The sequence below is a fragment of the Hyla sarda genome, chromosome 10, assembly GCF_029499605.1.
Source record: "Hyla sarda isolate aHylSar1 chromosome 10, aHylSar1.hap1, whole genome shotgun sequence".
Taxonomy (NCBI): Eukaryota; Metazoa; Chordata; class Amphibia; order Anura; family Hylidae; genus Hyla; species Hyla sarda.
Genome location: NC_079198.1, coordinates 114,158,021 through 114,175,431, shown reverse-complemented (window position 1 = coordinate 114,175,431; position 17,411 = coordinate 114,158,021). Strand labels below are relative to the sequence as shown.

The 17,411-nt window shown below is 43.5% G+C and overlaps 1 protein-coding gene across 1 annotated transcript in view; it reads left to right on the top strand.

The window, feature by feature from the left end:
- LOC130293367 (CMP-N-acetylneuraminate-beta-galactosamide-alpha-2,3-sialyltransferase 4-like) overlaps positions 1–17,411 on the top strand; it is a 96,006-nt gene that overhangs the window by 49,050 nt on the left and 29,545 nt on the right. The window contains exons 2-3 of the mRNA XM_056541970.1: positions 14,449–14,536; positions 16,312–16,374. The gene's annotated coding sequence lies outside the window, so the exon portion shown is untranslated. The remainder of the gene's footprint in view (positions 1–14,448; positions 14,537–16,311; positions 16,375–17,411) is intronic.

The window sequence follows — 17,411 nt, the reverse complement described above, 5'->3', positions numbered from 1 at the left end:
CTGACATATCCTGACATCATATATGCTGTACCATCCAGTAACAGGACTGTAGACAGAGAGACTATGTACATAATAATTACTGTAATTAAATATTACCATTGGCACATGAGAACTAGAGTGTCCATACACAATGAGCCATTCCACCACATCACAGCAGTAAGACAGATCATGTCCGAGCTCCAGTGGGTAAAATCATTAGAAATGAGGAGAAACCAAAATAATGGGAAATTATGGAGGAATGTCTCTTTGGTTTAACACGGATGATGTGATGTTATTGTTTTTTTTTTTTTTTCTTTCCCAGCAAATGTGGACTTTTTAAGTTTATTATGACTCTATATATACACTCTAGTTGAGTAGTGATTGTGTGTACAATGCTTGTTATTTTTTGTTTTGTATTGTAAGAATATATTCTTTTTTTGTATTTTTTATGTTTGTTTTCACAATAAAAATTGCCTCCTATATACAAGAATATATCTACTATAATACTGCCCCTATATACAAGAATATAACTACTATAATCCGAGTGAAGAGAGGTGAGTGGCACCAGTGACTGAACTCCCTAAGTAACAACCATTTAAGAACAATTCGTGGAGGTGTAATCTTGGAGCTTCAGGTATACGTAATCCCTGGGGGTGCAGGTATAAATTCGGTAGTCCATAAATATGACAAAAAAGAAGAAAAATGAAGATACCACACTCACCCACTGTATGTACTTGAAGATGTGGATTTATTCAGATCCTTAGAGATGGATCCATAAAGTGGAGGACATGGAGGGGGATGAACGCCAGGACCAGTTTCGCGCCGGACGGCGCTTCCTCTGACTGGGTTACCCAGTCAGAGGAAGCGCCGTCCGGCGCGAAACTGGTCCTGGCGTTCATCCCCCTCCATGTCCTCCACCTTATGGATCCATCTCTAAGGATCTGAATAAATCCACATCTTCAAGTACATACAGTGGGTGAGTGCGGTATCTTCATTTTTCTTCTTTTTTGTCATATAACTACTATAATACTGCTCCTATGTACAAGAATATAACTACTATAATACTGCCTCCTATGTACAAGAATATAACTACTATAATACTGCCTCTATATATAAGAATATAACTACTATAATACTGTTCCTATATACAAGAATATAACAACTATAATACTGCCTCCTATGTACAAGAATATAACTACTTAATACTGCCTCCTATATACAAGAATATACCTACTATAATACTGCCTCCTATATACAAGAATATAACTACTATAATACTGCTCCTATGTACAAGAATATACCTACTATAATACTGCCTCCTATATACAAGAATATAACTACTATAATACTGCTCCTATGTACAAGAATATAACTACTATAATACTGCTCCTATATACAAGAATATAACTACCATAATACTGCTCCTATATACAAGAATATAACTACCATAATACTGCTCCTATATACAAGAATATAACTTCTATAATACTGCTCCTATGTACAAGAATATAACTACTATAATACTGCCCCTATATACAAGAATGTAACTACTATAATACTGCCCCTATATACAAGAATATATCTACTATAATACTGCTCCTATATACAAGAATATAACTACCATAATACTGCTCCTATGTACAAGAATATAATTAATGGTTTGGGATTTCATTGTGGATAACGTCCTTTCTATCAGCTCTGTATATGGCAGTGGTCTTCAACCTGTGGACCTCCAGATGTTGCAAAACTACAACTCCTAGCATGCCCGGACAGCCGTTGGCTGTCCGGGCATGCTGAGAGATGTAGTTTTGCAACATCTGGAGGTCCACAGGTTGAAGACCACTGGTATATGGGATACGTGTTCTCCTCGGGGAGCCCACATGGTTGGCCCTGTACCTGGCAGTTTGGGATTTTCCCATTGGATTATACCACTAGACAAGTGTCTCTCTTCACCTCTCCTCCCCCCTCTGGTGTCAGAGTTTTTACTATTACAGGTGAGGGAGGAGCAGAGACCTCAGGTATCTAGAGAGGAGACTTTGTATCGACAAGGAGCAGTGACCAGGAGGCTGTACATACCTACAGGTAATTCTGGATATCATGGTTATTATGTTATCAATATTGATCCTGTAGCAATGAAATGTTACATTGTATCAGAAATGTGGAAAATGCAGAAGACTCTGGGTGGGGAGGATGGGAGTTGTGGTGTTTTGCATTACCGACCAGGATTTATAATAAATATATATAGTTCATTGAGAAAGGTGGCATGTATCATACAAGGTGAGGGGCTCCAGGGTGCTCTAGGCTGGTAGATGTTACACTTTTTATTTTATTTTATTTTTTTAGCCTATTTTTCTATAGCATAACAAACTTTTTTTATAAATGATTTTTTAAGATAATTATGGACATTTATCAACAGGTTTAGTCAGGTTTTCTTTACAATAATTGTCGCAAAATTGTGGCAACTGCGACTACGCGATTTTTCGTGCGACATTTTGACTGGAAAGCGAGAAAAGCAAGTTTTCCAAAAATTAACTACGTAGTAACAATTTTAAAATGGACTACGGGTAGTCAGGTATTTATTAAGTGCGACAGTCGCAACTGCGCAAAAAAAAAGTCGCAACAGGGTTAAAAATTGACTAAATTTACTCCAGCTCAAACATGGAGCCGAAAAAGCTACTACCAAAGTAAAAAATAGTGTTGGTCGCGAATATTTGCAATGCGAATTTTATTCGCGAATATCGCATATTCGTGAATATTCGCGAATATAGCGCTATATATTCGTAATTACGAATATTCATTTTTTTTTTTTTTTTCACAGTACACATCACAGTGATCTTCCCTCTCTGCTTCCAGCTTGTGTGGTGTAAAGAAGGTTCTAATACTACTGTGTGAGACTGGCGTGCGAATTTTCGCACATGCAAAAATTTGCGTATGCTAAGTTTCGCATATGCGAATTTTCGCTTATGGTATTTTTGTGCACATTTTCGTATATGCAAATGTTCGCATATGCGAAGCGAATATGCGAATTTAGCGAATATATGACGAATATGCGTCCATATATTCGCAAAATATCTTGAATTCGAATATGGCCTATGCTGCTCATTATAGTGTTGAGCGGCATAGGCCATATTCGAATTCGCGAATATTCGCGAATATATGGACGAATATTCGTCATATATTCGCATATTCGTAATATTCGCGTTTTATTTTCACATAAGCGAAAATTAGTGAATGTGAAAATTAACATATGCAAAAATGTGCATATGCAAAATTAACGCATGCGAAAATTCGTATATGCGAAAATGCGCACGGCAGTATTAGAGCCTTCTTTACACCACACAAGCTGGAAGCAGAGAGGGGTGATCACTGTGATGTGTACTGTGAAAAAAACAAAAACAAAAAAAAGAATATTCGTAATTACGAATATATAGTGCTATATGCGATATTCGCGAATAAAATTCGCATTGCGAATATTCCCGAGCAACACTACTGCTCAACACTAGTAAAAAAGGAAAAATTGCTTAATTGAAAGAAAATTAGCAACAGGCTGAAACCCGTTGATAAATAAGTCGCTCATAAGCAAAAAAAAAGTAAGGAAAAAATTACAAAAAAAAAGATACATAAGCAAAGATTGATAAATGTCCCTCAATGTTCTCAGATCCTCAATGCATTTTTATGAACACAGATAACAGTGCGGGTGTTATTAGCCATATACTGTACAAGTCTATAGGGCAGGATGTGTATTATTCAGGAGATTGTTTATTAAAGTTTAGTGGAATATTTGGTTATGAAATTAATAACACAAAACATATTGTCATAACTGGGGAAAACCCAAAACAATGGAGCTTTAATAAAAACAAGGGGGGGGGGGATTTATTGCTGACTAGTGTTGCTCGCGAATATTCGCAATGCTAATTTTATTCGCGAATATCACATATTCGCGAATTCGCGAATATTCGCGAATATAGCGCTATATATTCGTAATTACGAATATTGTTGTATTTTTTATTTTTTTTTCACAGTACACATCACAGTGATCCTCCCTCTCTGCTTCCAGCTTGTGTGGTGTAAAGAAGGCTCTAATACTACTGTGTGAGACTGGTGTGCGAATTTTCGCTTATGCGAAAATAAAATGAGAATATTACGAATATGCGAATATTCGCGAATATATAACGAATATTCGTTCATATATTCGCGAATATTCGCGAATTCGAATATGGCCTATGCCGCTCAACACTATTGCTGAGTTGTTTTGTATGTCATTTTCAAAGTGAATTTATCTTAAGGGTGAAAAATAATGCACTCATGCATACTCTGGACATTCTGCTCTGAATTAAAGGGGTACTCCGGTGGAAAACTTTTATTTATTTATTTATTTTTTTTTTTTTTTTAAATCAACTGGTGCCAGAAAGTTAAACAGATTTGTAAATTAGTTCCGTTAAAAAAAAATCTTAATCCTTTAAGTACTTATTAGCTGCTGAATACTACAGAGGAAATTCTTTTCTGTTTGGAACACAGAGCTCTCTGCTGACATCACGAGTACCGTGCTCTCTGCTGACATCTCTGTCCATTTTAGGAACTGTCCAGAGCAGCATATGTTTGCTATGGGGATTTTCTCCTACTCTGGATAATTCTTAAAATGGACAGCAGAGGTCAGCAGAGAGCACTGTGCTCATGATGTCAGCAGAGAGCTCTGTAGTATTCAGCAGCTAATAGGTACTGGAAGGATTAAGATTTCTTAATAGAAGTAATTTACAAATCTGAATTCAGGTAGAAGACAGACATGGTCGCACATCTACAATCTTGTATAATGATCTGATTGCTTTTCAGTATAATATCAAAAACGAACAGGTTGTTAGTATATACGTTTTGATCAAAAAGTACAAAGCCCACTCGCCACGTCAAGGCCACCTATTTAGAGTGGGTCCCTAACGTCCCTAGCATAAAATGGCATAGCACTGGGCTGCAACCACCACTGGCATGACACCAGTGCCCACAGGGGGAACGACCCACTGGCAGAGCGGCCCCACTGCCACTCAAACCAGTCCATGGGTCGCACCTTTTTTAATTTACAAATCTGTTTAACTTTCTGGCACCAGTTGATTTAGTACCACTTTAAATCCCTATTGGTCCCAAAGGGAGGATAATACTCAGTTCACACATGATTTGATTCTGCCAAAAGAATAAACTTGCTGAGTTGCCCATAGCAACCAATCAGATCACTTCTTTCATTTTTGAAAAATAAAATGAAAGTAGTGATCTGATTGGTTGCTATGGGCAACTGGTCAACTTTTCCTCTGGACAGGTTCTCATAAATCTCCCCCAATTTGTCAATAGGACTTCCGATGAGTATTTCCACAATACAATTCCGCATGAAATAAGCACAGATCCCAGGAGCAATGTTCTCTGTTGGCATGAGCCCAATTGTACTTTATGGGTAGGGTCACAATTGTACTTTATGGGTAGGGTCACAATTGTACTTTATGGGTAGGGTCACAATTGTACTTTATGGGTAGGGTCACAATTGTACTTTATGGGTAGGGTCACAATTGTACTTTATGGGTAGGGTCACAATTGTACTTTTTGGGTAGGGTCACAATTGTACTTTATGGGTAGGGTCACAATTGTACTTTATGGGTAGGGTCACAATTGTACTTTATGGGTAGGGTCACAATTGTACTTTATAGGTAGGGTCACAATTGTACTTTATGGGTAGGGTCACAATTGTACTTTATGGGTAGGGTCACAATTGTACTTTATGGGTAGGGTCACAATTGTACTTTATGGGTAGGGTCACAATTGTACTTTATGGGTAGGGTCACAATTGTACTTTATGGGTAGGGTCACAATTGTACTTTATGGGTAGGGTCACAATTGTACTTTATGGGTCACATGTGCCGTATTTTGCTGTGTATTTGCTGCTGCGTATTTACTACAATGGGTAGAAAAATATGCAGCAAAATTCGGCATGTGGTACCCTACCCTATAACGACGTCACTCATTTTACCACAAAATCTACTGCAAAATAAAAAATATTTTTTTTATGGTAAAATTGAAAAAAAAATGCAATTTGCAATTTTGGCCAGATTTTGTTTTTACGCAGTGCACTTTATGATAAAAAAATATAAAAAATGCCATGATATCTTTATTTTGTAGTTCAATATCATTACATCTTGAAAAGGAAAAGATAGGGGTACTCAATCTACCAATTAGGCAGGCAGTGTTCCCCCACATTATGTAGGCCAGTGGTCTTCAACCTGCGGACCTCCAGATGTTGCAAAACTACAACTCCCAGCATGCCCGCACAGCCAACGGCTGTGCGGGCATGCTGGGAGTTGTAGTTTTGCAACATCTGGAAATCCACAGGTTGAAGATCACTGATGTAGGCAGTGTTCCCCCACAGACATACAGCCTCCAGCCATGTGCAGTGTATGGCTGGAGGCTGTATGCCTGTGTTCTGCCCACTTCAGTGCTCCGACCACCGCTCCGGCTATAGCAGTAGGTCTCGGGTCCGGTGGTCGGAGCACCGAAGATGACGTGCCGCTGGTCACTTACCAAGCTGGCCAGCGCGCGTCTTCCTCCTTCTCTATCCTCCGGTCCTCAGCGCCTTTGTTTCCATGTGCGTGCGCTATGTCCCGGCTGCCCTGCGTTTTTTATCTTAACGCGGGGCCACAGGGAGTTAATAGTGATGGGGGGGAATTGCCCCGTCGCTACAGGACGGGCAAACACCGGCTCTGCTCGGGGCCCTGGGCCAGCTCGGGGCCCCAAGCAATTGCTTGGTTTGCCTGTCCTGTTGTGACCTCCCCCGCCGAACCCCGGAACTGACTCACCGAACCCCTGGGGTTTGATCGAACCCAGGTTAAGAACCACTGCTCTAGGTCCTTCGTCAAGAGCAAATATCCCCAGTCTCCGCTGTACCATCAGGATGGACGGGTAAGCGGTATACAGTACACAGTACCTGAGATTTATTACCATCTATCACGGCCGCCGAGCCGTTGGAACGTGAACGCTATATTCGCCTACTTTGGGGACTTGGAACTGTGTATTTACTCTCTTTGTGGGCTTGTAACTGCGCTACTACTGTACTACAACGCCAGCAAGGAAACAGCGTTAACCTATTGAGACTGTAACAGGAGACTAGCCTTAAGGTACGTTCACACCTGGGGTATATGCAGCGTATTTCACGCTGCGCAAAATTTGCGGCAGCAGCGGGAAATACGCTGTGTATTCCTCACTCACTTTCCGGCGGCAGCCCTATGCGTGCAGTCCGTGCGTACAGTCACGCCGGCACACGGCCCCGCCTCCAAAACTCACTACACGCATAGGGCTGCCGCCGGAAAGCCCTGTGTGTATAGTGAGCGAGGAATACACAGCGATTTCCCGCTACTGACGCAAATTTTGCCCAGCGTGAAATACGCTGAGTATACGCCGTGGGACTATTATAAGCAATCATTTGATCACTTATGCTGTTCAGTGCCATGCAATTGCATGGCATGGAACAGTGAAGTCAGTGCTGGTACAGTATTAGCAGATCCAATATGGCCGACATGGAGTCATTCAGCTGATCAGGAACGCTGTGCTGCAGCAATGTCGGGACTCAGCTGCTCTTACTACTAGTACTACTAGTATTGATCATTCAGACCCTGACTAATCAAAACTTTTGACATGCATTTAGGACAGTGGTTCCCAACCAGTGGTTCTCCAGCTGTTGCAAAACTACAACTCCCAGCATGCCTGGACAGCCTTTGGCTGTCCAGGCATGCTGGGAGTTGTAGTCTTGCAACAGCTGGAGGCCCCATGGTTGGGAAACACTGCTCTAGAACAGGTTACAAGTTTCTTAAAGTGACAGGCACACTTTAAAGCTCCCGAATGGCAGGACAAAGCAATGTGAGTTTACAACCTGCTTTATGGGGAAGAAGATAATCATATCAGTAAACATGACAGATAAATATGAAGAACTGTTTTTATTGATCTGCCTAGAAAGACACAAAGAACAGATTTATCGTCACTGACAGCTCTATAAATTTATTCCCCCCCCCCCGCCCCCCCTGCGTGTTTCTCATGACAAGTCATGTGATTCTTTCATCATCTGACTCAAGGATTTCTATTGGAGGCAAAAAATTTTCTTGATTTGCTTTTTTGTTTTTGCAAAAATGCTAAAAAAAACGCCTCGAATTCTGCACAGCATTTTTGGTGCAAAATAAACGCCACGGTCAGATGTTAGCTAAAAGTCAATGAGGATTTATCAAAAGCCAAACCGACTTGGAGTTTTTCGAAGTTGCGCATGCAGCAAAGCCCCACGAGCGGACATGCTATCTTGATTCTTTAGGTCGGCACGATTACAACAATACCCAAATTTGTATAGTTTTTGTCATGTTTTACTACTTTAAAAAAAAATTCTATACACTTTTGAAATTTTTTTTGGTCCTTTTTGTCAATAACTTTTAGGTTTTAGGTTTAAGCCATTCACCTTGCCATTCAGTATTGTTATATTTGAGTAGTTCGGACAATACCACACTCAGCAATACCAAATATGTTTACATATTTTTATATGGGAAAGGGGGTGATTGAAAATGTTAGTATGGAGCGGTTAATACATGTGTAAAGCCTTTTTTTTTTAAATCTTTTTTTATTACACTTTATTGGTCCCCTTAGGGGACTTTAATGAGAAATCATTGGATTCATCATACAGATAAATGCAAAATTATGTACAATACAGTTAAAGGGGTACTCCGGTGTAAAACTTTTTTTTTAAATGTTTTTATTTTAATAATAAAAATTTACAAAAATACATTGTACAATTCAGATATAACAACGTCACCAATCAAGAAAAGACAAAGACAAAAAGGCCAAATAGCCATGCTTGTTTACATCTGAGAAGTATAATCATTATTAACACCCCACAAACGTTGGGTGGAAATCCCTCTCCGTGACGTATCCTACACCGGGACTACTACCATCATCATCATCACCCACATCAATGTCCCCTATCTTGGCTGTGGATGTTGTATATCTTAACTGGACTGGACTGGGGTGAGGCTGTGCTTGTTGTGTATGTGGACTGGACTGGGGTGAGGCTGTGCTTGTTGTGTATGTGGACTGGACTGGGGTGAGGCTGTGCTTGTTGTGTATGTGGACTGGACTGGGGTGAGGCTGTGCTTGTTGTGTATGGGGACTGGACTGGGGTGAGGCTGTGCTTGTTGTGTATGTGGACTGGACTGGGGTGAGGCTGTGCTTGTTGTGTATGTGGACTGGACTGGGGTGAGGCTGTGCTTGTTGTGTATGTGGACTGGACTGGGGTGAGGTTGTGCTTGTTGTGTATGTGGACTGGAATGCAGTGAGGCTGTGCTTGTTGTGTATGTGGACTGGAATGCGGTGAGGTTGTGCTTGTTGTGTATGTGGACTGGAATGCAGTGAGGCTGTGCTTGTTGTGTATGTGGACCGGACTGGGGTGAGGTTGTGCTTGTTGTGTATGTGGACTGGACTGGGGTGAGGCTGTGCTTGTTGTGTATGTGGACTGGACTGGGGTGAGGCTGTGCTTGTTGTGTATGTGGACTGGACTGGGGTGAGGCTGTGCTTGTTGTGTATGTGGACTGGACTGGGGTGAGGCTGTGCTTGTTGTGTATGTGGACTGGACTGGGGTGAGGCTGTGCTTGTTGTGTATGTGGACTGGACTGGGGTGAGGCTGTGCTTGTTGTGTATGTGGACTGGACTGGGGTGAGGCTGTGCTTGTTGTGTATGTGGACTGGACTGGGGTGAGGCTGTGCTTGTTGTGTATGTGGACTGGACTGGGGTGAGGCTGTGCTTGTTGTGTATGTGGACTGGACTGGGGTGAGGCTGTGCTTGTTGTGTATGTGGACTGGACTGGGGTGAGGCTGTGCTTGTTGTGTATGTGGACTGGACTGGGGTGAGGCTGTGCTTGTTGTGTATGTGGACTGGACTGGGGTGAGGTTGTGCTTGTTGTGTATGTGGACTGGACTGGGGTGAGGCTGTGCTTGTTGTGTATGTGGACTGGGGTGAGGCTGTGCTTGTTGTGTATGTGGACTGGACTGGGGTGAGGTTGTGCTTGTTGTGTATGTGGACTGGACTGGGGTGAGGCTGTGCTTGTTGTGTATGTGGACTGGGGTGAGGCTGTGCTTGTTGTGTATGTGGACTGGACTGGGGTGAGAATGTGCTTGTTGTGTATGTGGACTGGACTGGGGTGAGGTTGTGCTTGTTGTGTATGTGGACTGGACTGGGGTGAGAATGTGCTTGTTGTGTATGTGGACTGGACTGGGGTGAGGCTGTGCTTGTTGTGTATGTGGACTGGGGTGAGGCTGTGCTTGTTGTGTATGTGGACTGGACTGGGGTGAGGTTGTGCTTGTTGTGTATGTGGACTGGACTGGGGTGAGGCTGTGCCTGTTGTGTATGTGGACTGGGGTGAGGCTGTGCTTGTTGTGTATGTGGACTGGACTGGGGTGAGGTTGTGCTTGTTGTGTATGTGGACCGGACTGGGGTGAGGCTGTGCTTGTTGTGTATGTGGACCGGACTGGGGTGAGGCTGTGCTTGTTGTGTATGTGGACCGGACTGGGGTGAGGTTGTGCTTGTTGTGTATGTGGACCGGACTGGGGTGAGGTTGTGCTTGTTGTGTATGTGGACTGGAATGCAGTGAGGCTGTGCTTGTTGTGTATGGGGACCGGACTGGGGTGAGGTTGTGCTTGTTGTGTATGTGGACTGGACTGGGGTGAGGCTGTGCTTGTTGTGTATGTGGACTGGACTGGGGTGAGGCTGTGCTTGTTGTGTATGTGGACTGGACTGGGGTGAGGCTGTGCTTGTTGTGTATGTGGACCGGACTGGGGTGAGGTTGTGCTTGTTGTGTATGTGGACCGGACTGGGGTGAGGTTGTGCTTGTTGTGTATGTGGACTGGACTGGGGTGAGGTTGTGCTTGTTGTGTATGTGGACTGGAATGCAGTGAGGTCGTGCTTGTTGTGTATGTGGACCGGACTGGGGTGAGGCTGTGCTTGTTGTGTATGTGGACCGGACTGGGGTGAGGCTGTGCTTGTTGTGTATGTGGACTGGACTGGGGTGAGGTTGTGCTTGTTGTGTATGTGGACTGGAATGCAGTGAGGTCGTGCTTGTTGTGTATGTGGACCGGACTGGGGTGAGGCTGTGGATGTTAAAGGGGTATTCCGGGATTTTTTATTTGAATATGCTACAGGGGATGTACAGTCAGTGTAGTTCCTAATATAGTGTCCCTGTGTTTCATGGGGGTCTCGCAATTCTTCTTTAATGCCCCAATGTTTGTTTTTAACAGCATACAAAATGACCGTTGTCTTAGGTTTTCCCATGTTGCAATGCAGCTTGAGACATTACATCAATTGTCAGGTGATCAGAGGGAGCCTGTCTTTGCTTCAATGGGTGGAGCAACCGCTGTGTGGGAGGAAGATCATCCTGTTTTTGGAACTGCTGGAGGCACCCTGGTCTTTTGCATTGAAGGAATCACAGGTGTGTTTCAATGGGTGGGGTAGCTGATGTGTCGGAGGGAGAAAAGTAACATCATACTTACAAAGAAGGAATGGTGGGATTTGTAGTTTGAGGGAACAAACTCCAACATGAAATAGCCAGTTATGGTAATTTCACAACATTTAGCCATTTAGCCCAAAGACAAGCGCAGATCCTTCCTAAGTATGTCCATTACTGTCTGCCAGGTACATACTAAAATCACCTTATGGTGGATATGCGTTAGTTTTTAACGTAAATTTGTTTTCCCTTAGTCCTAACAGCAGCACAAGTGGGGGTGTTCTGCCCCTGTGAAACTAGCACGACGGTTGAATTTTTAATTCCGCCCAAAAGAGAAAGAGGAAAGGCGCTCCCTGTGGAGTATAGCCAGCACAAGGGTGGAAAAAAGGAAAAGGAAAATTTCCGTGCTCACCCTGTTGAGTTGTGTAGTGGCATACACAACAATGCTGATCGCGTGTGATTTTAGGATCACAATCCTATAGTCTGCAGGCTTCCTGAAGAATTAAGGAATAGAAAAAGGACTTCAAAGGAAGCAGGATTTTCGGCGCTGACCACGGAGAGATAGACGGAGCCCAGGTAAAGGAATCAAGGTTTAATAGCAACACGTTTCACCATGCATGCGCGGCTTCATCAGGCTCCTTCAGCCTGATGAAGCAGCGCATGCGCGGTAAAACACGTTGCCATTAAACCTTGATTCCTTTACCTGGGCTCTGTCTATCCCTCCGTGGTCAGTGCCGAAAATCCTGGATCCTTTTGAAGTCCTTTTTCTAATTCCGCCCAAGTAATTAAATCTTTAATTAGCCTCCCATATAAGGCCTCCTCCCACAAAATAAAACTAAGGGTGGGAAATTTGTGTGCTGCTGTTAGGACTAAGGGAAAACAAATTTATGTTACAAATTAACGCTTCCCATACGTCCCAACCAGCAGCACAAGTGGGGACTTAGCAAGTAACAACACAAATAGGGAGGGACTATGGAAGAGTGGCACTTAGGATGGATTGTCCAAAGGCCAACTCTTCCAAATGTTTGGCATTAACCCTGTAATGACTAACAAAAATGTTATGGGTGCCCCAGGAGGCAGCAGCACAGATTTGTTCTAAAGGAACAGATTTTCTCTCAGAAAAAAAGAGGTAGATACTGCCCAGGTAGAATGGGCAGTGACAAAGGCAGGAGGAGTCAACTCCTGGGCTACAAAAGCCTCCTGGATTGCCTCTTTAATCCATCTACTCAGAGAGGGTTTAGAGGCTTTAAGACCTTTGTTCTTCTCTGAAAAAGAAACAAGAAGTTGTTCCGATCTTCTGAATTCTTCAGTTTTCTTGAAATGTCCAGAGTATGATCTGCAACTTCCTCAGGAGAGGATGGATTAGGACACAGGACTGGAAGGGATATGACTTGATTAGTGTTGGAGAAATTCGGGACCTTAGGAACAAAGGTAGGCAAATACCTCAACAGGACTCTGTCCTGGAGAAAGAGTGTATAAGGCTCAAAAGCCGAAAGGGCCTGAAGCTCACCAATCCTCTAGGCTGAGGTTATGGCCAGCATAAAATATTTCAGATGTACCCCTTCCAATACATTGGAATGGGTATAATTCATCAGATTCTGGGAAGAAACTTTAAAAACAAAAGCTATCTGCACTTAGAACGCTGGACGCTGGACTGGAAATCGTCAGATGATGCACTTCCGGTCCGCGGCCCCGCACAACGCAGAGGGACCGGAGAGACAAAGGCAGCGCTGCTGCATGGCGAATAAGGTAAGGGCGGTTTTGCCTATAAAAGCAGGGGGGATCGCTGGACCCCCCCCCCCAGCCAAATAGTAGGCGGGGCACAGCGCCACCCGACAAAGCTCCGGCTGTTTCCACAGCTCCGGACTGAAGCCCTGCAGAGCATAGGAGGCAGCCGGAGACAGATATCACAGCCCGGAGCAGCGCAGAGACGCTGCCCAAGCTAGCAGATAAGGCAGCAAACAAAGGCTGCAAAACATACAAAAATGTATATATATATGGAATAAAAAAAACACTAAAAAAGGGGGAAAAGGCTTGCATTGAGGGGGCAGAGCGTGACGTCACACGGGGCGGATAAGTGTTAGTGGATAGGGGATAAGATGTCTTAGCGCCGAGTACCCCTTTAAGGGTCCTTAATCTAGACTGTGGTATCTCGCGTCTTCACTGAGGGGCTAGAATTGCAGGAGCTTGGCGGTCAGAATTAAAGGAGTACTCCACTGGTTAGTGTCCAGAACATTTTGTTCCAAAAGCTGTGCGTGTGCGCGCAGTGTGCATGCGAAGATTGCAAAAAGCATCAATTAAAGGGACAGTGATCAAATATCCATTCTTCTGATACAAAAGCTGTAACATTCCAAACTATATCAAGGCAACCGCGTTTTATTGGAAATAAAATAAAAGGCTGGTTCTCAAGGGCGGTAAGGGTAAAAGATTAATAATGAATTAATTAATAGAAGTTTCAGTAAAGTGGTTTATGTCATGGAATCCTAGTGTCCAGAGGTCTCATCCCTGCACCTTGCACACAGGAACAGCTACCTTGACAAAAAGATAGTAGTTGGGTCAACACCGGGTTAGCTACACCGATCTGCCACGGTAAGGGGCAACACTCTCAGCTAGCCTATATACTACAAGCAGTAAGACAATGGAGAACAAATTCAGGATGGGCCTGGATGTCTTTCCTGAAAAATCTGATATTACAAGTTATGGGCACCTGATTCTGGAGGTAGGACGTCATCCTCTGGATCAATGCAGTAAGGCAGAGTTTTCCAACCAGTGTGCCTCCAGCTGTTGCAAAACTACAACATCCAGGATGCCCGAACAGCCTTCGGCTGTCCGGGCATGCTGGAAGTTGTAGCTTTGCAACAGCTGGAGGCACACTGGTTGGGAAATACTGCAGGAGAGTTATATGGTGGAGCTGTTTGACCTGTAATTACTGAGAATCCCTCTCACCTACTCCTGTTTATCATCTCAAGGGGATGGGACTGAACCTTCCTTACGTCAAACACTGAAATGCAAAGCGCATATCAAAGAAAAGAATTCGCAAAGGTCGGAGTTCAAAAGGTGGGTATGCTCCTTTCTTACATAAACTCTTTCTTGATAAGAAAGAAGGAATCCGGCAGTCGCAATAAAAATGTCAAAATGCTCAACTGGTCTTCGCAACATGTTGGATGGTTAGATCTTTATGGTAGCATTAACGCTTTCTTACTCGCTACAAAGGATTGATTGAAATATACATACATAAGCAATGAACAATGAAAAGTACAAGACAAAGTAAAATAGTATTATTAAAAATATAAAATATTGATCTGAAAATATAGTCGTATAATCGTCCTGTATAATCGGATCAGTTAGAAGAAGATTATTTATGTACAGGCTATGGGGGAGATTGCCCGTAGCAACCAATCAGGTCACTTCTTTCATTTTGCAGAGGCCTTTTGAAAAATGAAAGAAGCAATCTGATTGGTTGCTATGGGCAACTGCACCCCTCTTCCTCTATAAAGGTATTGTTAAAAGGTGCAGTTACCGGCCTGAACAGGAAACGTAGTCTGGTGGGTAGTAACTGGGGATGTTGCACCTGAGGCAGGCTGGGCCTTGTAGTGCGTCACAGCCTTGTGATTGTAACGAATGGCACAAGGTGTGTGCAGGGCTCCTGCGAGGGGGGCTGAACAGCCAAGAGTTAAATGGGGAGATTTATCAAAATCTGTGTAGAGAAGGAGTGGGGCAGTTGCCCATAACAACCAATCAGATCGCTTCTTTCATTTTTAAAAAGGCCTCTGAAAAAGAAAAGAATCTGGTTGCTATGGGCAACTGCATCACTCCTTCTCTACACAGGTTTTGTTAAATCTCCCCAAAAGAGTTCAAAGCCAATGGCCCAGATTTATCAAACTGCGCGAGAGTAAAAAAAAAAAAATAGAGGGGGAGATTTATCAAAACCAGTGCAGAGGAAAGGTTGACCAGTTGCCCATAGCAACCAATCAGATCGCTACTTTCATTTTGCAGAGGCCTTTTCATAAATGAAAGAAGCGATCTGATTGGTTGCTATTGGAAACTGGTCAACTTTTCCTCTATAGAGGTTTTGATAAATGTTCCCCAGCATCCAATCACAGCTCAGCTTTCACTTTACCAGAGCTCATTAGCTGAACTGTGATTGGTTGCTGTGGGAAAATCTCTCTATTTTTTTTCTCTCAGATAGTTTGATAAATCTATGCGTTGAACAGCAGTTTCCTATCGCAGTATGCATGTCTGAACAGAGATGTGGCGGGGTAACCACAAAATACTGGTCCCGGCCTGAAACTCATGTAGGTCCCAGAAAAGCAGGTCCCAAAGATGCTTGTGCAACTTCCTCTCACAGACTAACACTGACTCAGGACCTTTATTTTGAAGGCTGCAAATCTTAAAGAGAGGAGTCTCTTTTCTCTCTGTAGTGAATGCCTCAGCCAGGGGTAGGCCACTACACAGGATTTTCCCACACTGCCCCACAGCTTACACTGCTCAGTACTGCTGTATATTGTCCTGCTGCTTCTGATGGTGTACTATAGAGATATAGAAGAGCAGGAGCTCCTTTTGAGTGTGTGCAGTGTATGGAGCAAGAAAATTGTATATAATACAGTGGTGATGGTCACTGGGATGGTGGAGTTTTTTTTACGGCACATAGAGCTTCACAACTATGATGAAATCCAGTTCCAAAAGTCTCAGGATAAAACTATAATATTCGGGATAATCCCCATTGTCAAGTTCAATTGACGCAATATTATCTCCTTGGTTTAAATGGCTAAGAACACGCCAACTTTGACATTTACCCGATGGTGTACTGTTTTGATTTTATATATCTACAGAGTATGGAGACATCATAGCAGCTAGTCTACACCCACTAACTGATGGAAACTAACATATAAAAGGTAAGTAATGGCCAGAAATAGGGCTACTCATGTCACACACCTGACAGCTTATCCTGTAAGTTTGTTGAAAGGTCAGTGACTATTTAGAGTGTGTTCCAGTCATTTAGCAAAACATTTAATATGTCACAGAAACATGTCAAAAGTTTTGATCAGCCGGGTTTTGACACCCCCACTGATCAATAGATAGAGCCAAGTAGAACGCTTCACTCCCTGGCTGCCTGTGATCTCTGGCCAGTTGTAGAGAAAGGCGCCATTATAAGTCTAAAGGGCTGTCTCCTGCAATGGGACAAAGATTGTGTGCGCTTCACCTATCTAGTGATTGGAGGGGGTTCTCAGGGCTGAGACCAGGGCTCAAGTCCTGCAGGAACTCATGGGAACGGAGTTCCTGCACTTTCTCCACAGCAGGAACGCAGTTCCCATTAGCAGGAGTCCTGCAGGACTAGCCCTTAAAGGGTTACTCCGCCCCTAGACATGTTATCCCCTATCCATAGGATAGGGTCTCGGCTGTGGCACTCCAGACATCCGGTACACGGAGCGAACTTCGCTCCGTGCCGGATGACTGGTGATGCAGGGCAGAGGCTCGTGACGTCACAGTAATGCCCCCTCAATGCAAGTCTATGAGAGGGAACGCGCGGGCCATCACGCCCCCTCCCATAGACTTGCATTGAGGGGGCATTACTGTGACATGATGAGCCTTTCTCGCTGCACCAAACGCTCTAAATGAACACCGGGAGCAGCAGGGAGAACGTGGGGGTCCCCAGCGACGGGACCCCCGGGATCAGACATCTTATCCCCTATCCTTTGAGGGTATAAGATGTCTAGTACCCCTTTAAGTGAAAATCCCTGGCTGAGACCCTGACCAACCAAAACTTTGGACGTGTCTCTGTGACATGAGAACACAAATTCTACAATCAGGACCTCAACAACCACTTTGTCCACACAGAAAGACAAAAGTTTAAACAACTGAAAAGCTATGTAAATATGGGTATCATTTCAATCCTATTGACCCACAGAATGACGAATCTGTGTTAGTTTTA